Source organism: Crassostrea angulata, unplaced genomic scaffold (assembly GCF_025612915.1).
Source record: "Crassostrea angulata isolate pt1a10 unplaced genomic scaffold, ASM2561291v2 HiC_scaffold_167, whole genome shotgun sequence".
NCBI lineage: Eukaryota > Metazoa > Mollusca > Bivalvia > Ostreida > Ostreidae > Magallana > Magallana angulata.
In genome coordinates, this window is record NW_026441720.1 from 75,476 (window position 1) to 96,545 (window position 21,070).

The 21,070-nt window shown below is 38.7% G+C and overlaps 1 long non-coding RNA gene and 1 pseudogene across 2 annotated transcripts in view; one reads left to right on the plus strand and one right to left on the minus strand.

The window, feature by feature from the left end:
- LOC128169662 (hemicentin-2-like) overlaps positions 1-21,070 on the plus strand; it is a 307,406-nt pseudogene that overhangs the window by 72,105 nt on the left and 214,231 nt on the right.
- Positions 1,707-21,070, minus strand: part of LOC128169657 (uncharacterized) — a 78,034-nt gene continuing 58,670 nt past the window's right edge. For both annotated transcript variants that reach the window (XR_008241570.1, XR_008241569.1), the window contains 4 exons: positions 2,960-3,031; positions 2,574-2,714; positions 2,055-2,140; positions 1,707-1,804 (listed from right to left, as the gene is read on the minus strand). This is a non-coding gene — a long non-coding RNA (uncharacterized LOC128169657). The remainder of the gene's footprint in view (positions 1,805-2,054; positions 2,141-2,573; positions 2,715-2,959; positions 3,032-21,070) is intronic.

The following is a 21,070-nucleotide window of genomic DNA, read 5'->3' on the forward strand; positions in this document are numbered from 1 at the left end:
ATTAATAGACATTAATTAGCTAAGAAAAAAGAAAATGACTTAAATGTTGGAATTAATTAGCAAAAAGTTGTTAATTTTAATTCTAAGACAAAGACAGAGACTAAAAAAAATGGTGCAAGAAGAGTCTTAAATAATGTACCTTGGAGCTTAACGGTGGTCACTGATTAATGGCTAGTGATAAAGATAAGAGGTTCTTAAGCAATGGAGGGTGATGAGGCTTTTCAATCAGTCATTAAAGATGGGGTTCCTCTTAGATGACATTGCGGCTCTAAAATGATGAAAGTTTACAATACTTAAAAATTTGCACCACACATAACATCATTTTATAAGAAAAAGTCTACAAGTGTACAGTTCAATATAAATCATGCCAAAGAAAGGACCAAAGTGGCTGCATCAACATCAGTACAAAAAAGGAAACATCACAACAAGGGCCAGAAAAGTACAGGGACCACCAGCCCAGTACAGTGTCTATGTCCTATAAAAAGGCTGAGTAAAGAAGAGTTTCAGGACGTCGTACAGCAGCAGAAGGATGGAATATTCACAATAAGCAATGCTGAGCGTAGAGGCAGTCAAATGAAGATTTTGCGACCCGGGCCAAGTGAAGTGCAGCTGGTAGACTCCTACATGGATGCAGAGTCACAGAACCCCAATTCCACACTTTTCAAAGTGCTCCATCAAGGAAAAACTGCTAAACTATGGAACCATGCATTTAAAGAGCACTCACAGAAATTCCCGGACTGTGACGGTTCACTGGACTGGAACCAGCATGGGGAGGAAAAGAGAGGCCTGGCATGGATCCTTTCCATTTGATGTAAGAAGTGCCATTACACCAGTCACCGTGAAAACCTGTACGAGGAAGTCAGTCAATCAGGAAGGGGACAGAGAGCCGCACAGTTTAATGTTGCCATGGCTGTCGGCCACTTGGGTACCAGCCTTACAACAGAGGGCATGCGTGGTATGCTTCTTTGCGCAAACATCGAAACAGCATCAGCCACCAACATTCATAAGACCTGCAACAAAGTAGGCAAAATCATCACTGATGTGAGCAAAAACAGCATGAAGAAAATAAGGCAGGACATTCAAGAGCTTAACGAGAAATGTGGACTTGCCATAGACCTATAAGAGCGGAAGGAGATGCCTGGTATAACAATGCCACCTTCAGTGCAATAGGGAACACACCATTCCAAGCTGCCACACAAGTTACATACACATAAAGTGAAAATGTTACCAAAAAGAAAAATGTTGTGGCAGTATTTGTGGCAATAAACTGTGCAAGAAAGGCACCCATCTAAGAGCCAGGGGAAAGGAATTTACCTGCCCCGGACATGAAGGCTGCACTGCAACCATTTCTCCAGAGACCACCATTAAAGACAAAAAGAGATGGGCTGCGGAATGCACCAGTGAGCTGCAAAGTGATGACTGTCCACTCATCATTTCCCATTTCACCAGTGATGGAGATAGTGCTGCTGCTTCCAATGCATCTGAAAAGCAAGGGCATATGATTGAAAACCTCAAAGACCTTCGCCACTTCTTTGAATCTCAGAGAAAACAGACTGCTAAGGCTCCATTCAGCAGTCACATGTTTCTGGAAGAGACAAAGGCTATGAGAGAATCCATGCAGAGGAGATTTGCCCTGGACCTGAAGCTTAGATGCAGGACCGAGTACGAAAACTGCTACAAACACTACTCCAGTGACTTACCTTTGATGAAACGGGCCATGTAAACTGCTGTCCGTTCCATCATCAGCTGTTACCAAGGACAGTGCGGAAAGTCCTGCCAACTTCATTCCTTCTCCTGTCGCGGACTGAAAAACAACAAGTGGAACTCTTCAGTGTTGCCTCGTGACTTTGAATTAAGCATGACAGAAGAAGACATGTGCTTGTTAAAAGACTGTGTAAATCTGACTTTGGGACCTAATAATCTTGATAGAATTTAATATCACACTTGTACACAAAAATCTGAATCTGTTAATAGGGCATATTTAAAATCAAATCCAAAATGTATTACAAGTAGTAGAAATTTTGAAAGTAGAATACATAATGTTGAACACTCACTCAATCAGGGTCATGGAAATTCAACATTGGAACTTTGTGAATCTGTAGGGGCACCTGTTGTAAAAGGAAGTAGAGTGGTCCATCATCTAAAACAACAGCAAAATAGGCAAAATTACATTAAAATGAACAAAAACTATTAAAATATAAATTCCAAAGAAAATTTTATAGATGTAAAAGATATCAGCTCTATGATAAAAAGTCTAAAGACCCTTATAGTAAGTCACTAACAGATCCAAAGTTAAACAGGAAGTAGCTAAGTGGGGGGGGGGGGGGGGGGGGGGGTGTAGTTAGCATGTTTGAAATGTTTGTTATATTATACCTATCACATGAATTTTGTATTACATTAAATGATTGCTCTGTTTAAATAATGTGCACTGAATGTATGGTAATGTGTGAATGATGAGAGTGTGTAAAATGTGAAATGTCCTTTTATGGGGTTTTCAGTTCATGTAAATATGTTATATTTTTCATTGTTTATCTGATTAAAATGATCGCAAACAATTAACTTGATTTTCTTACCTGTCTGATGTACACAACAAAGAGGACTGAGATGATTGATTGAAATACGGGTATACAGGTGTCAAATTTCACCATTGGTGACAAGACAGCATCCCGCATTGTTTATCCGCCATTGTTGATCTTTAACAAGGGAGACTACTCCTGAAATTCGAAAAAATGCAATTTAAATAAAAGTTCATGTTTCTCTTTAGGTCTCACACAAGGAATTAATTTCACTATATGTTACTATATAGCTTTAATTCAGTTACGGTAATTAATTAACTATACTCTCAGCATATAATTCATGAACGAGAAATTTTAGTTAAATGCTTCAAGAAAAATTTTAGATCAAAAAATAACGCCTTATGCGGTTTCTAAGAGATATAATTGAGAGTAAACATACCTACCCCTAAGTACACGTGGGTTCCACATGTTGACAAACAGGCTCAGCACCATCCAGGAAGTTGCATCATGCGCATCTAAAAAAATAATTCCATTGAAATTAGTGTGACAATTCAAATAATTCCCCTCGCCACTGAGTCCAAAATCAATACTATAGGCCTAAAATAAGGTGCCAAAAAAGGAAGAAAGAAAAGAAATTGTCTGCATATATATGGAACTACAATTGACTAAGTTCAGTTTGATTGGCTATTTCCTTGTGTAAGACCTTTAACACGATTATAAATAAGGTTTATCATGAACATTGTTTATCCTTTCCAATGGTGTATCACTCCTAATGTATCGTGCACGTATACTGTTCTATCGTGCATTAATCCTATCTGATCATGCGTGAATCCTATTCTATTGTTTATCTTGTAAAAAATAACTTTGTGGGTATTGAACAGCTAGATTATTGTCAGCCCTGTTTAAATTTAACCAGCCTGGAGAAAACAGTTGACATATGCTTATTTTCTTCATTCAGAATCAGGTATTATTTTTCATATACCACATTAAAAAATCAGTTTTCCATTTTCATTATGTCATAAACTTTTTTTTTCTTTTATTGTTTTGTTATCTTCTACCTTTCTTGTCAGGGCTAGTTCACATAATAATTAGTCTGTAACATCATGTCTAAGAACTCTCACATGTCACCTGAAGTTACACTCTACTTGAATTAAATGCTTGTTTTGATAGATGTTAATGACCATTAAAGGAAAGCATAAGTGTGACTAAGATTTAATCAATTAAAAAGTCTTAAATCGCCGATCCCCACATTATATACGCTTTGCAAAAATAAAAAAAATACCACGTCCAGTCCAGTGCTCATATAAACAAATTTGTTTGTCCGTGCCAAAAAAAACACTACTCCACTATACCTAAATTTCATAGATTTCAAGATAGCCTTTGACAGTATTCACAGAAACACACTTTGAAATAGTAAGAGCTTATGAAGTGCCAGAGAAATTTGTATCCTTCATCAAGTACATACACATTTTGTATGTGCAGTCATTCTAACTAACAAGGAGACTGGTTCTCAGTCAAGTCAGGAGTCAGATATAGATGGATTATCTCTGCCATTTTGTTTCTGATTGCCATCAACTGGTTATTGTAGAAAACAAGAGATGAGGCATTACTTGGTTCATAATGTCAATTTTAGAGGACCTCGATTTTGCCGATGAAATTGCACTACTGCCATCTCAACAAGACCATATGCAAGAGAAATCGTAAATATTTAGCCATTAACATGCCAGTCAAATTGGCCTTGAACTGAATACCAAGAAAACTAAAGAAAAGGGTTCTGAATCAATACTTTGAATCTGAAAAAAACATAGGTAATCACAAATTACAGATAATTTATTGTATCATATACAATATATGATATTATATATAATGCAATATTGTATAATTAATATGATACAATAAAAACAATTATATCATGTACTGCAATATCATATGAAATAATATCATGTACAGTAATAAAATAATAAATAATACAATATCATACAATATTGTATCATAATATACAAAACTATACATAACAATATCATGATACAATATCATATCATCAAAAAATTGATACAATATCATATCGTATCATATAACTTTTTACAATATAACATTTCAAATTATATTGTATCATATTAAACAATTAGTGTATCATATCATAAACAGGGCTCGAGCTGGGCTTTGCTTTGCCAATGGCGAATTTTTTTCAAATGTGGCGAAAAGAAATTTGAATATGGCGAAAATCCTTTTTTGTAATAAAATGGTATAAAAAATCGGTGTTCAGTTTTCGTTTAAAATATACACCTGTTTATTCAGTCAGAGTGTGTTTATTTAGTCATCGCACGCGACCGGAAATCTCGCGTCGCTCCAGTGCACACAGAGCTCTGGCCAGATAATAGCCTCAGGTAATATTTGGCTGCAAGACGTCGATAATTATGTAATCGGGCACGAGACGGTTGTATACACGGCTTGGGGTCAATTTTTAAAGCATATAAGGTCTCACTCATTATACTGTTATCGTCTCCATACTAGTGTCAAATCATAACCAGTGCACCGATCGCTAAATAATTGGTTATATAAATGCGTATAATATGTATACATCAATTGTATTCCTGAACATTTGTTTTTGGATAACGTTGAAACTATTTATTAAAATTTTCTATAATTGGGTTCTGTTTGCTTTTCTCTCCTGAAATTTCAAAACACTGCAGTCGGTTGTCATTGATATGGACATATCAATGCAGATAATTAATTTTCTTTGATGTCCAGTGCGCTACGGTATAAATATGATAATCTTGCTTGACCATGTACCCCATTTACTTTTGACATTTGGCTTGTCAATATGGGAAAACGTAAACTTGTAGCTTCTAAACCCTGGTTTCCCATTGAAGTTGCCTTAAGCCAACAACATTGGAGAACCTGATGAGATCAACAGTGGAAAGGAAGAAATGGATTATGAAGAGGCATTCAGAAAATGGTCATCCCTAAAAGCCAGAAGGATTTTTCATGTGAACTTTAACCAGTGATGATATCTGTGAACAAGTGAAATGTGATGTGAAATTTGTTTGTGCAGTGTTAGTGTAGTGCTGTGCATAGGCGTCGGAACCGGGGGGGCTAGGGGGGGCTTAGCCCCCCAACTTTTATTGCAAATTTATACCTAACCATTAGAAACATAGCATAATAGAGGGTTCAGCCCCCTACTTTTTATCGCAGGAAAGATTATTGTTTCTAAATTTACCTTGAAAGATTGAAAAGTTGGATTCAGAAGCACACTACCCCCCCCCCCCCCCCCCCCCCCCCCCCCGGATTAGGAATTTCATGATTTTGGAGAAAAAAAATTGTTGGGTAAGTAATTTTTTTTTTACGGGAAGTATAGGTATACTCCCCCCCCCCCCCCCGGATTAGGATTTCCATGATTTTGGGAATGACTTTTTTCTCAATATTTCAGAGGATTAGTCTAGCCCCCCCCCACTTTCAATTTGCTTCCGACGCCAGTGCTGTGTTAATATTTATAAACATTAGTGTAGTCACTGTAGTGCTTTGTTCTACTGACAGTTTATTTATTATTTATGTAACACATAGGTTATGATATGTTAAATGTTTACATGTTTTGATCTGTTATCTGAATAAAATATATCAAACAATTTATCTTTTTATCATTTAGAAATAAGTGTTGGTTTATAGTAGATGTTTTACTGGATATTAAGGAATAAATATAACATTATAACATATTATTCAGTAATATAAGTGTTGAAAGTGGCGAAAGGGAAATTTGGTCCAGTGGGAGCCCTGATCATAAATAACCATATCATAGGAATCATGTTATATCATTTAACCAAACACATCTATCAAGTTAGTTTGAGTAAGGTTGGAGATTTTTTTTAGCATCCTTGATAATTGAGATCAAGCGCTGCATCTGAAGCAACCTCTGCAATTCAATTACCGTAATGTATCGTGTATAACACGCACTCGTGTATAATACGCACCCCCAAAGTTGACCTAAAATTGGTAAAAAAAAACAGCAGGTCCTATTTATAACACGCACCCAAAAAATGACAATAATCAGCGACCGCCATTCCCTCCAAAACTATCGATGTTAAATGATAATATTAAAATCCAAGCGTAATATCTGTAATTTTGTGATCGGAGCATAGCAAATACAATGAAAATCGACGGCCGCCATTTTCCCAAGAACTATCGATGTTTAATGATAATTTTATAACCCAAGAGCAATTTTTGTAATTTTCCCACAGAACTATCGATGTTTAATAATTAATATAACACAAGCGCAATTTTTGTAATTTTGTGATCGGAACTTAGCCCAAGCGATATTAGTGTCAGTGTCTCATCTTAAAAAAACACAAGCCGCTTTTTATCGTAATGAAACCCAAGCGCAATTACTGCAATTTCGTGATCGGAACTTAGCCCAAGCAATATTAGTGTCAGTGTCTCATCTAAAAACAAGAGGCCCATGGGCCACATCGCTCACCTGAGGAACAATAGGTATGATAACGTCAGCTACATGGAGTCATAAAACAAACTATCTGGACAATGTACAATAATACATGTAGATCCTGTATAAATAAAATCCATTTTTCCCCCTTGGAACTCGGATAGCCCTGATTGCTGCCAATATTTACAAGAGCAGACTTTAATCACCACTCCTGCACATATATAGGGACTCAAAGTTACGCAGGCAGGGATGACCGCACACCTACGCAACTCAACAGGTACCAACGTTTACCCAAGCAGGGATGACCGCACACTTGCACCAACAGCTCAACCTAACGCAAGCAGGGAGTGCCGCACACTTGCGCTAGAAAGGCCTGAACACCAGCATGGATGACCATACATTAGTGCTCCGCCGCTACCACCACCAATACAAGCAGATATGACTGCACACTTGTATTAATGCGATACAGGGCAGGAATGACCGCACACTTTGTATCGAAGGTTAGAAAACACGTAGATTAGATAGAGCAAGGTTGTTCACACACTCAATCTATCCATACCTGTTCAAGTTTAACCCCAAACAGTCGCTCATCGAAATGCAATAGACACTGTCCCTATATATGTGCCAACCTAAAATAATTCATAGTATCTAAAAATTGGAAATCAAAAATAAACAAAATAATCTGGCCTTACCCAAAACTTCTTATGCAGAACAACTTATATACATTGAATATTTATTATTGTATAAAAATAATCATCACAATAATTGGTTAACAGTGGATGCATTAATTAAAATAATCAAGAATCAATAAATCAAGGGCAATAACTCAATACAGTAATACAAAAAGATTCTAATGAAAAAATAGCTGCCTGCTTCAATTCTATAGTCATATCACATGTTGAGTATTGCAGTTCTCAAAAAGATCCTTTACAATTGTTTATATATGGGATATTTAGCTACATCAAACTCTGAACCTTCTTGTGAGGCCGAAGAATTGTCCTGGAGCCAAAGTTTTAACAATGATAAAGAATCATCTTGCTGATTAGTTACTGAGAAGAAGATTTTTAAAGATTTACTTTATATATTCCTATGTAAAACTTTAACACCCCCCCCCCCATGTGGCCTCACACTACCCCCAGGGATCATGATTTTCACAACTTTGAATCTACACTACCTGAGGATACTTCCACACAAGTTTCAACTTTCCTGGCTGATTAGTTTCTGAGAAGAAGATTTTTAAAGATTTACTCTATATATTCCTATGTAAAACTTCGACCCCCCATTGTGCCCCACCCTACCCCCAGGGATCATGATTTTCACAACTTTGAATCTACACTACCTGAGGATGCTTCAACAACAGTTTCACCTTTCCTGGCTGATTAGTTTCTGAGAAGAAAATTTTCAAAGATTTACTCTATATATTTCTATGTAAAATTTTAACACCCCCCCCCCCCAATGTGGCCTCACCCTACCCCCAGGGATCATGATTTTCACAACTTTGAATCTACACTACCTGAGGATGCTTCCACACAAGTTTCAGCTTTCCTGGCTGTTTAGTTTCTGAGCAGATGATTTTTAAAGATTTACTCTATATATTCCTATGTAAAACTTCGACCCCCCCATTGTGGCCCCACCCTACCCCGGGGGTCATGAATTTCACAACTTTGAATCTACACTACCTGAGGATGCTTCCACACAAGTTTCAGCTTTCCTGGCTGTTTAGTTTCTGAGAAGAAGATTTTTAAAGATTTACTCTATATATTCCTATGTAAAACTTCGACCCCCCATTGTGGCCCCACCCTACCCCTGGGGGTCATGAATTTCACAACTTTGAATCTACACTACCTGAGGATGCATCCACACAAGTTTCAGCTTTCCTGGCTGTTTAGTTTCTGAGAAGAAGATTTTTAAAGATTTACTGTATATATACCTATGTAAAACTTCGACCCCCCATTGTGGCCCCACCCTACCCCTGGGATCATGAATTTCACAACTTTGAATCTACACTACCTGAGGATGCTTCCATACAAGTTTCAGCTTTCCTGGCTGTTTAGTTTCTGAGAAGAAGATTTTTAAAGATTTACTCTATATATTCCTATGTAAAACTTCGACCCCCCCATTGTGGCCCCACCCTACCCCGGGGGTCATGAATTTCACAACTTTGAATCTACACTACCTGAGGGTGCTTCCACACAAGTTTCAGCTTTCCTGGCTGTTTAGTTTCTGAGAAGAAGATTTTTAAAGATTTACTCTATATATTCCTATGTAAAACTTCGACCCCCCCATTGTGGCCCCACCCTACCCCAGGGGTCATGAATTTCACAACTTTGAATCTACACTACCTGAGGATGCTTCCACACAAGTTTCAGCTTTCCTGGCTGTTTAGTTTCTGAGAAGAAGATTTTTAAAGATTTACTCTATATATTCCTATGTAAAACTTCGACCCCCCCATTGTGGCCCCACCCTACCCCAGGGGTCATGAATTTCACAACTTTGAATCTACACTATCTGAGGATGCTTCCACACAAGTTTCAGCTTTCCTGGCTGTTTAGTTTCTGAGAAGAAGATTTTTAAAGATTTACTCTATATATTCCTATGTAAAACTTCGACCCCCCATTGTGGCCCCACCCTACCCCTGGGGGTCATGAATTTCACAACTTTGAATCTACACTACCTGAGGATGCTTCCACACAAGTTTCAGCTTTCCTGGCTGTTTAGTTTCTGAGAAGAAGATTTTTAAAGATTTACTCTATATATACCTATGTAAAACTTCGACCCCCCATTGTGGCCCCACCCTACCCCTGGGGGTCATGAATTTCACAACTTTGAATCTACACTACCTGAGGATGCTTCCACACAAGTTTCAGCTTTCCTGGCTGTTTAGTTTCTGAGAAGATTTTTAAAGATTTACTCTATATATTCCTATGTAAAACTTCGACCCCCCATTGTGGCCCCACCCTACCCCTGGGGGTCATGAATTTCACAACTTTGAATCTACTCTACCTGAGGGTGCTTCCACACAAGTTTCAGCTTTCCTGGCTGTTTAGTTTCTGAGAAGAAGATTTTTAAAGATTTACTCTATATATTCCTATGTAAAACTTCGACCCCCCCATTGTGGCCCCACCCTACCCCTGGGGGTCATGAATTTCACAACTTTGAATCTACACTACCTGAGGATGCTTCCACACAAGTTTCAGCTTTCCTGGCTGTTTAGTTTCTGAGAAGAAGATTTTTAAAGATTTACTCTATATATACCTATGTAAAACTTCGACCCCCCATTGTGGCCCCACCCTACCCCTGGGGGTCATGAATTTCACAACTTTGAATCTACACTACCTGAGGATGCTTCCACACAAGTTTCAGCTTTCCTGGCTGTTTAGTTTCTGAGAAGAAGATTTTTAAAGATTTACTCTATATATTCCTATGTAAAACTTCGACCCCCCATTGTGGCCCCACCCTACCCCTGGGGGTCATGAATTTCACAACTTTGAATCTACACTACCTGAGGGTGCTTCCACACAAGTTTCAGCTTTCCTGGCTGTTTAGTTTCTGAGAAGAAGAATTTTAAAGATTTACTCTATATATTCCTATGTAAAACTTCGACCCCCCATTGTGGCCCCACCCTACCCCTGGGGGTCATGAATTTCACAACTTTGAATCTACTCTACCTGAGGGTGCTTCCACACAAGTTTCAGCTTTCCTGGCTGTTCAGTTTCTGAGAAGAAGATTTTTAAAGATTTACTCTATATATTCCTATGTAAAACTTCGACCCCCCCATTGTGGCCCCACCCTACCCCTGGGGGTCATGAATTTCACAACTTTGAATCTACACTACCTGAGGATGCTTCCACACAAGTTTCAGCTTTCCTGGCTGTTTAGTTTCTGAGAAGAAGATTTTTAAAGATTTACTCTATATATACCTATGTAAAACTTCGACCCCCCATTGTGGCCCCACCCTACCCCTGGGGGTCATGAATTTCACAACTTTGAATCTACACTACCTGAGGATGCTTCCACACAAGTTTCAGCTTTCCTGGCTGTTTAGTTTCTGAGAAGAAGATTTTTAAAGATTTACTCTATATATTCCTATGTAAAACTTCGACCCCCAATTGTGGCCCCACCCTACCCCTGGGGGTCATGAATTTCACAACTTTGAATCTACACTACCTGAGGGTGCTTCCACACAAGTTTCAGCTTTCCTGGCTGTTTAGTTTCTGAGAAGAAGAATTTTAAAGATTTACTCTATATATTCCTATGTAAAACTTCGACCCCCCATTGTGGCCCCACCCTACCCCTGGGGGTCATGAATTTCACAACTTTGAATCTACACTACCTGAGGATGCTTCCACACAAGTTTCAGCTTTCCTGGCTGTTTAGTTTCTGAGAAGAAGATTTTTAAAGATTTACTCTATATATTCCTATGTAAAACTTCGACCCCCCATTGTGGCCCCACCCTACCCCTGGGGGTCATGAATTTCACAACTTTGAATCTACACTACCTGAGGATGCTTCCACACAAGTTTCAGCTTTCCTGGCTGATTAGTTTCTGAGAAGAAGATTTTTAAAGATTTACTCTATATATTCCTATGTAAAACTTCGACCCCCCATTGTGGCCCCACCCTACCCCCGGGGGTCATGAATTTCACAACTTTGAATCTACACTACCTGAGGATGCTTCCACACAAGTTTCAGCTTTCCTGGCTTTCTGGTTCTTGAGAAGAAGATTTTTGAAAATTTCTCGAAATTTTTCATTAATTTCGAATTATCTCCCCTTGAAAAGGGGTATGGCCCTCAATTTTCACAACTTTGAATACCCTTTGCCTAAGGATGATTTGTGCCAAGTTTGGTTGAAATTGGCCTAGTAGTTCTTGAGAAGATGTTGAAAATGTGAAAAGTTTACGGACGGACGGACGGACGGACAGACGGACAGACGGACAGACAGACGACAGACAAAATGTGATCAGAATAGCTCACTTGAGCTTTCAGCTCAGGTGAGCTAAAAACACGTCAAGCCGCTTTTTATCATAATTAAATGGGCGGAGTTACAAAATATGTATTGTTTTTCGTTCTTACAATTTTATATAAATATGGGGGTATGATTTACATCGGTATCAAACATCATCTGAGAATTCAATGATGGGTAAAGAAAGAGTTTCCTACACAACGGAGGAGAAGTTGAAGATCATCAAGTATGCCGAGACGAAAGGCAACCGAGCTGCGGGTAGATAATTCAAGGTCAACTAGGCGAACATCAGACAGTGGCGGCTGAAGAAAGACCGGCTTCAACAACTCCCAAAGAAGATGGCAGAGAGAGGCAGAGAGACCTTCCACCCACAGATGGAAGAACAGCTCAACGCCTGGATCCAGGACGTGCGGCAGCAGGGGGTTAGCGTATCCATGGGAGAAGTAAAGATCAAGGCAAAGATCATCGCCAAACAGATGAAGATTGCGAACTTCAAGGCCTCCCAGGGATGGTGTTACAGATTTTTCCGGCGACACAAACTGTAAATGAGAAGAAGAACGCACATAGCCCAGCGCCTGCCTGAAGACTACGAGGAAAAAGTCACAGATTTCCAGCGGTTCATTATACAGCAAAGAAAAAGGAACGACTACGCCCCTGATCAGATCGGGAATGCTGATCAAACGCCACTAACCTTCGACATTCCCTACACCACTACAGTCGCCACCAAAGGAGACAGAACTATCAACATTAAGGCAACGGGAAATGAAAAGAACAGATTCACAGTCATGCTTGCGTGTACAGCCTATGGAGGGAAGCTGCCGCCATACGTCATCTTCAAGAGGAAAACTCTGCCTTAAGAGAAATTTCCTGACGGAGTGATAGTTTAAGTACACGAAAAAGGATGGATGGACAAAGACCTGACGCACGACTGGATCAAGACTGTATGGGGGAAGAGGACAAGACCCAGCGAGCCAAGCCTACTTGTACTGGACGCCTTCAGATGTCACAAGACAGAGAAGACAAAGAAATTACTAAAGAAGAAGAAGGGGGAATGACCAGCATACTGCAACCACTAAATGTGAGCATCAACAAGCCCATTAAGAACAGTCTACGGAGAAAATGGAACGAGTGGATGCTGAATGGGGACCATAGCTACACCAAAGGGGGACTACGCAGGAAGCCAGATCTCCCTACCATATGCCAGTGGATTCTAGACGCATGGTTGGAGCTTCCTAAGAAGATCATAGTTAAAGCCTTCAAGAAGTGTGGGATCTCCAACGCCATGGACGGGATTGAGGACGACCTGCTTTGGGATGACAAGAGCGACAACCAGAAAGAAGAAGACGACGATGAAGACGACGATCCTATCTACGCAGACAGCGATTTCCCATGGACAGAGGAAGAATATAATGAGTCCCTATCAGTGACACTGTCTATTTAATTACCGGTAAACGTTTTAAGTTGAATTCATTATTCAATAACTAAACTTAAAAGAAATCAAACATAAAATGGGAAACACAATTTTATTTTAAAACTTCTTTTACCTTACTTACCAAAGTTCATGTAATATCACTATACTACATTATATCGTCGGGCATGAGACACAAAATATGCTACCGGAAATTGTTGCGTAACTATTGATCACGCATCAGGTGCTTTGTCAAAATGGTGATCTTGAACATAACACAGGAACACAATAAACAACAAAGTTTGCTAAATTTATTTGTTAATGTAGGTTTTTTTAAAGGATTTGTAAATATTCGTTAATAAGATGTTTTAATCGACCTGATCGTTAATATGATGTTTTAATCGACCCGATCGTTAATAAGATGTTTTAATCGACTCGATCGTTTTGTGCATCAGTATCATAAGACGCATCACCCATGCAAGTTTAGTGAAGTTAGGACCTGTAATAACTAAGATTTATCTTTTAGCATCCTTGATAATGGAGATCAAGCTCTGCGTCTGAAGCTTCCTCTGCGATTCATTCATATTACAGTTTAATCAACTATGCAAGTTTGAAATAGTACTATTATCTATGTAACATGTGACCTGTTAAAAAAAACTTAACCTCATCCAGCATCCGAAACCTAGTCTGCCTCAGACTCAGCATTCAAGCCTGTCAGATGCATCAGTATCATAAAACGCACCATCCATGGAAGTCTGGTGAAGTTAGGACACGTAATAACTAAGATATCATCATCAGAGGGCACCTGTTTCAAAAACTTTAACCAGCTCTTAAAACCTTAACCTCCTCCAGCATCCAAAACCTATGGCTCATTTTCAGTATTCAAGCCGTTCAGGTACATCAGTATAATAAGACGCACCATCCACACAAGTTTGATGAAGTTTGGACCAGGAGTACCTAAGATATAATCATTAGAGGGCACCTGCTCAAAAAATATTAACCAGCTCCAAAAACCTTAACCTCCTCCAGCATCCAAAACCTTATGCCTCAGACTCAGCATTCAAGCCTGTCTGGTGCATCAGTATCATAAGACACACCATCCATGCAAGTTTGGTGAAGTACAGACCAGCAGTAACTAAGATATTGCTATCAAAGGGCACCTGCAACAAAAACTTTAACCTGCTCCAAAAACCTTAACCTCCTCCAGCATCCGAAACCTATAGCTAAGATTCGGAGCACTCAAGCCTGTCTGGTGCATCAGTATTATAAGACACACCATCCATGCAAGATTGGTGAAGAACGGACCAGCAGTAACTTGGATATTGCTATCAAAGGGCACCTGCAACAAAAACTTTAACCTACTCCAAACACCTTAACCTCCTTCAGCATCTGAAATTTAGGACCCAGATTCAGCATCCAAGTCTTTCAAGTCCATAAGTAGGTCCACATAGCCACATATTATTCTTGGACAAGTAGTAGTTACCCCATATAATATTGTTGGTTATGTGCAGATACCCGATGGGCTTGGTCATAATGACACGAGGGAGCGTAGCTCCCGAGTGTCGTTATGACCACGCCCAGCGGGTATCTGCACATAATCAACAATATTATATGGGTTAAGTTACTTGTACCATAGTTTACGATTATTCATTATATCTTATTATCATAGTAATATTGGGAGTGCATTTGCCTCTAAACAATACGGTGCCAATACGTTGGTCTTTATATATGTACATTGTACTGCGTGAATTTCCAAAATGACTTTCTATCCCTGACAAAGATTTATTATTCTTCATTTAAAAAAAATTTATAGCCCTAATGAATATATTGACTTCTCATTGTTATATATTTATTTCATATTCATTCATTTTCCGACTTATAGTGTCGATATTTGCTTCAAAGTGTACGAACAGTAAATTGTGCAATGCTTCTGTTTAAACAATTGAAATTAAATTAAAATTGATGAAGGTAATTAGTTTTTAAAATCTTATTTGATACTCTGTATCAATGTATGTTTTTTAAGTGGCTGAAAAAACATGTTCATATATATTTTGATCAAAATCAATCAATAAGCAACAACAACAAAAAAAAAATTATTTGAGAAATGCATGCCGCGAAACCGTGAATGGTTAATTTTGAATTCGATTGGCTACCGCTATTCACTCTGTCCATAAAACAAGTTTTCTATTCAACCGCTTTCCTATCACGTGATTGACTTTATATAAAACCTTTAAACGGGATACCCCTATTTCATTTAACACACGTTTCTCTGCTTGTCCAAACACATGGAGAGGAAAATTAAAATAGAGTCTTTCTGACAAAGCCATTGCCGATATTGTTTTGTCTTGAGCTAAAAATGAGATTTATTCGACGAACTACATGTAAGTTAGTCGAGTCATTTATCCGTGTTGAGTTTTGGCAATTTAAATCTGGAGGAAGCTCTTACTGTGGAGTATTATGGACGCCCTAAAAAACAACTTGTTGATGTTGTTTTTTCTCGAGATAGTGGGCGGAGTTATAAAAAAAAAGTGTGGGGTATGTAAATATAACTCACACTTTTAACAATAGAAAACTCGCAAAGCTATGGTACAAGATGAATTTAACTACAGGCTAGGTTAGTTTTTATTACAGTCTGGTTAATATAATATTTTTAAATGACAAAAGAACCCTTATATAATGTTGGGCCCACATGAACTGCATGGTTTTTTTTAGAAAAATGGTGTACAATTCATTCAAAAATGATGAAAATCTTAAAAATTTCTTAAAATCCTATGCAAATAAGGGTGTCTTATTAGCATAGTCTTATGAAAGAAAGGGTTAAGAGGGTTAAGACATTCCAGTTGAGTCGTTGTGCAATTGCTCATCGCCAAGGGCTATTAGGTCAGTTCCAAATGAAGTTAGGTACCCAAGGTCAGTATCACCTGTAGAAAATCATTCTCTTGAGTATGTGTCAAGGGGGCGTCCAGTAGAAAGCTCTAGTAATGCTGTAGAAAAAAATACAGGACAACACCGCAGCCAGGTGCCATCTTGTGGTGTTACTAGTCAGGTCGTCAGTAGGATAGAAGGCGAATTAATTGTTATGTTTGTAAGCAGCCAGGTCACATGAGGTGAAACTATCTGCAAAAATCACGTAACAATTTATTTTGTTATACTTTCATGTTAAATACTGAAATCTGATTGGTTAAGACGCAGTTAATAATATTTACTATTACCCTCAGCGTTAGCAACGCACTTGGCAACGGATAACATTAAAAAATGTTACATGCGCGAAAATTATGCGCGTACGGTTCGCTGTAGAATTCACGTTATTCCTATATAAAAGCAGTAAAATTTTCTTAAAAATTTTAAAAAAGACATTCAGTATAACAAAATAAATAGTGCCTGTTTGGGAGGATAACAGTTGAAATTGACACCCCTCGAAAACCATTGTCAACCTCCGCTTCGCGTCGGTTGACAATGGTTTTCTCGGGGTGTCAATTTCAACTGTTACCCTCCCAAACAGGCACTATTTATATAATGCAATCCCCCCAAACCCCACTATTAAAAATACAGAGCACACTGAGCCAAATGTTTCTGTTACACCACCGACCACGAGGGGTTGGGTTACATTTGCAGAAAATCTGTCTGTAAGTGCTGTTTATGTTATACCTTCTCTTCAGTCTGGTAATCAGGGTGAAGGTTCTGGGGCATGGCATGCAGTGTTTTCAATAAGAGCCGGCAACCGGCAAAATTAACCGCCTGTATAATAAAATTTTTCGGCTGAGATTTCCGTCTTTAAAAAATTCTGCCGATATTCTCCCATAGGAGCTTGATTAGCCTAGTACCCGAGGCCTTCCGAGTGCAAAATCCTTATCGTTAATGCGTTTGAAAATATGGCATCAAAATAGTAACACGTCAATGACCCAGATCAACGGAGTCTTGGTAAAATGGGTAGGCAAATCTGGGCCGGGGCGAAATAAAAGCCGGGGCAGATCGATATTTTTTAATTTTCTTTGTGAACAATCAACCAATCTCATTGAAATTTTCAGGATATGTCACCAATCAGTATAACTGTATTCGCCGTAAATATTTCTGCAAAACAATGAGTATTTAGAAATAATCGACAATTGTTGATTTCCAAGTTGGTAAAATGGGTAGGCAAACCCGGGTCGATATTTTACGGTTTTGTGGACTTATTTAAGAAAAAAATGAACATTTTACGTTTAATTAACTACAAAAAAAGCCAATCAGCATGCTTATTCGTTTATATTATCAGTTTATCACAGCTCTTTAAAATAATTACAGTAGTGCTATATAATATTTAAAAAACTAAAATTTAAAAAAATAGTGCTTTTAATGAAATCTTTAAATATTTATTAAAGGTTAAAACTAATGTGCAACACCAAAACATTACTCACCTTTTCAATTTAATCAATTAAGCTCTAATGAGGATACCTCCTATTGGTTAGAGCTGTGTTTATGATAGCTAGCCTAACATCCTCATAATTTTGGAATTTTTGAGTTTGTCTAGCAGTAGACATTTCATAAAACATATACTTTTAGATGGCCTTAGAAGCAGCAAAAGTACCTTCAAAAATGATTATTTTCGTTTTCGGCCGGGGGGCTTTGCCCCCGGGTCCCCCTACCAGGGCTCTGCCCTGGACCCGCTGGGGGCCTGAGGCGGCCCCCAGACTCCTCGCCGAGATTAGGTTGCCTGCTGTTCCAAATTTTTTTCCTTCTATTCAAAAACTTATTGAAATCACTGGCATGTGTTGGTTGAAATAGCGGGTATGGAGGTGAATGCCACAGTTGACACAGCCGAAGATATTACAATAGAATCACAATAGGTTTATGACTCTATGCAACCCAAGCCGCACATTTTTGAGGAGTCAAACATTCGACTTGCGGGTGAGGGAACTGCAGGTATGCCTGCTCAATTCTTGGTTAAGGTTGAGGTAACAGTTGGTGGATATAGGTTTGAATTATGTTTGTCCTTTGCAGGATGTTGTTAGGAATTGATTTCCTTAGGTCACATGGTGCACAAATTTCCTTTCAGACAGGAACTCTGAGAGTCAAAGGGGTACCAGGCATGATAGAAATGTCAAATGGTGTTGATTGTATCATCTCATCGGATGTGGATTCTTCACAGTGGGTGTTGTTGCTTCCAGGACTTTATACAATGCTTCTGGGAACAAGGGCAAATTGTGTGTCATGAATATGACTGACTGCAGTCATATTGTTAAAACAGGAAGTGTTGTCGAAAAAGCAACAGCAGCTTGTGCAGTCAAAAACAGTGAGGCTTCAGTGCATCGGGTGTCAACGGAGGGGCAAAAGGATTGCGAGGATGTCTGTTCTTTTCTCAGATATCTGAAGAAAAATGCTCTGCAGAAGTCTGCCAGGAAGCAGTCAGTCTTGTAAAGTGAGTTTCAGATATTACTCGCCGCCGGTGATTTAGATTTGGGCAATTTTGTAGAGAATGAGCATCGTATTGACACTGGCAATGCACGCCACATTAAGCAGTGGATGCACCGCACCTCTGCAGCTAAAGTGCTTGTTCGTTAAAAGGACAGAAGCGTGAGATGGTGCATTGACTATCGAGCACTGAACAAGGTCACAATCAGACAGTTTTTCTTGCCACTAATCGAGGATTGTATGGATACATTATCAGGAAACAAATGGATTTCAAAGCTTGACACTGGTGCAGCTTACTTACTGGCAAATAAAGATACACCCAGATGATATGAAGAAAACTGCCTTCATCACTAAGTACTGACTTTTTCAATTTAAGCGGATGGGGTTTGGTTTATGTAATGCCACTGCAACATTTTCCAGAGCAATCAATTAAGTGTTGCACTGCCTTAACTGGAAAATCGCTCCTGCATTCTTGAATGATGTGCTAGTGTTAGGCAAAACTCCAGAAGAACATTTGGACAATTTGCGCCAAGTTTTTTAGCGTTTCCGCAGTTTTGGACTAAAGTTCAAACCTTGCAAGTGTGAATTATTTTGTCCTAAAGTAGAGTTTTTGGGGTGCACAGTAAGCAAAGATAGTGTTAAGATGGGAGATCAGTATTTAGAGGCATTACAGGAATGGCCCATACAAAAGGATGTAAAAGCAGTCGAGAGGTTTCTCAGTTTTGCAAACGATCACAGTAGCTACATTCCGCATTTCTCTAAATTGTAGCACCTTTGTATGATTTGACTGGAAAGAATGGGTTTCAGTTGGAAGTGGAACAACAAGAAGCATTTGATAAGCTGACTAATTTACTGCTCGAGCCACCAGTGTTAGCAATACCAACCAGCACAGGGCATTTTATTCTTGACATGGACGCTTCAGATTTTGCTGTTGGTGGAGAGTTCAGTCAGATTCAGGATGGACAAGAGAGAACAATAGGCTATGGAAGCGCAGTGTTGTCAACAGAGCAACTTCGATATTGCACAACACGTGAAGAGTTGCTAGCTGTGATAAAGTTTACTTGACAGATTAGAGACTACCTTCTTGGTCGTGAGTGTACAATCAAAATGGATCACCATAGTCTGGTATGCTTGATGAACTTTAAAAATCCACAGAATCAGATCGCAAGCTGGCTCGAAGAACTGAGTCAATACAATATGTCCATCGGTCTGGTAAGAAGCATGTAAATGCTGATGATTTGTCGTGAGACATTGCGAATAGTTGTCAGAGCTATTCTTCACAAATTCAGTTGATCAGACTTGTCTTGTGGAGAATGTAAATATTGTCAAAGAGCTCTTGAACGCTGGACCAGGAATGATTTCAGTACAGAGAATGTCGATGTGATACCATTAGCTCAGATGTTTGCTGAGGGTTCCACTGCAGATTAGGGTAATGCTAATGGTATGAAACCTTTAGGGCCAAAGATTAAAGAGTTGTTGGCATCAGGACCATACATGTTAACTCTACCAATTTACGCAGAAGTCTACCACTTTTTAGCTCTGTCTCCCGCCTACCGCTTTTATTTAAAAATCTACCGCTTTTCTTCAAAATACATTCCTTGTTTTGATAGATAGCCATTTTGGAAGCCATTGTGGTCAAAAATTCTCGTCGGGTTTGAAATTAGCGTGTGACTTTGAATCGGAGGCACACAAAGGCTTTATTAAGTCGCTTGAATGACAAGTTTTCATGCATGTGTTTTACATTGAACGATGAAAGAGGCCACTTCCTGTGATAACATTAGTTACAAGACATGACGATATTATCCTCGCAAAGGAAAAAGAAGCTTTGCAATTCCACACGTGGCTTAAACGAAGACTGAATATATCTTTTAACTTGGCCATATTTAAACAGTAAACTTGACTTGCAATTTATTGAACGCTGCATTTGTAATAAATAAGCATGTAAACATCGTTTTTAGTGCTGAAACGAATACCATAAATCAGTATTCATGAGTGCTATTCGATTCGTATACGAATATTCGTAGATGTCATAGACAAGGTATTAAGCATATTTGATAGTTTGTTATACTAAGTGGGTATATATGTGTAGACTTCTTAAACATGTCAGTTCGAAGTTGACACTTAATGCATGAGTATCCATTGAATTAGGTGCTCATTTATTTTTATGCAAATAATAATATACCGTATTTTTCCGACGATTAGTCGGTATTTTTTTACTCTGAGGCAGAGCACCCGACTTATCGTCTTGTTCGACTTGTCGTAGACTTGAGGTCAGAAAATTGTTAAAAATAGCATTAAAAATCTTGGTTTTAATCATCTTGAGTTGGCTGTGTGATGGAAAATTACGTTGTTGAATT